At 31.4% G+C, this 589-nt stretch overlaps 1 protein-coding gene across 2 annotated transcripts in view; it reads right to left on the minus strand.

Annotated features, from left to right (window-relative positions):
* LOC147007757 (uncharacterized) overlaps positions 1–213 on the minus strand; it is a 14,094-nt gene extending 13,881 nt beyond the window's left edge. The window contains exon 1 of one of the 2 annotated variants that reach the window (XR_015053943.1): positions 143–213. The gene's annotated coding sequence lies outside the window, so the exon portion shown is untranslated. Of the gene's footprint in view, positions 71–142 lie in introns of those variants that run through there. The other variant, XM_085866482.1, reaches the window with a different exon arrangement.
* Between the last annotated feature and the right edge of the window lie 376 nt (positions 214–589).

Raw genomic sequence — 589 nt, forward strand, 5'->3', positions numbered from 1 at the left:
TTCGGATCGTGAGAGAGGATCAGTTTTCTCTTCGTCATTTTCCCGTTTTCTCATTTCATTTCATGCCGACCGCGCAGAGAGCAGTGAGATACCATGGTTACCGTCTGTGTGACGTTCAAACAAAGTGGGAAATCAAACTTACTGGTTATCAGAGGGTTATGGAGGAGTAAATAACAGGAACAATAACTAATGTAACATGTTCGGTCGGGTGGTGTAAGAGGCGATGGGTAACATGGCGGTGAAACCCGGAATTTATTTATCTTTTTTAAACGTCTTTAAACATGTATTAAAATATAATTATATATTTAAACCTCTTTAATCGTTTATTAAAATATAATTATATATTTAAACCTCTTTAAACGTTTATTAAAATATAATTATATATTTAAACCTCTTTAAACGTTTATTAAAATATAATTATATATTTAAACCTCTTTCAACCTGGTGTTGGCGCAGTGGTTGGGGAAGTGGCTTGGGACCCAAAAGGTCCTGAGTTCAAGCCCCATTGGGACACTGAATTAATATATGTATATATATATATATATATATATATATATATATATATATATATATATATATATATATATAT

The sequence above is a fragment of the Eptatretus burgeri genome, unplaced genomic scaffold, assembly GCF_056783735.1.
Source record: "Eptatretus burgeri isolate ZD-2024b unplaced genomic scaffold, Ebu_testis_v1 Ebu_testis_scaffold_28, whole genome shotgun sequence".
NCBI lineage: Eukaryota > Metazoa > Chordata > Myxini > Myxiniformes > Myxinidae > Eptatretus > Eptatretus burgeri.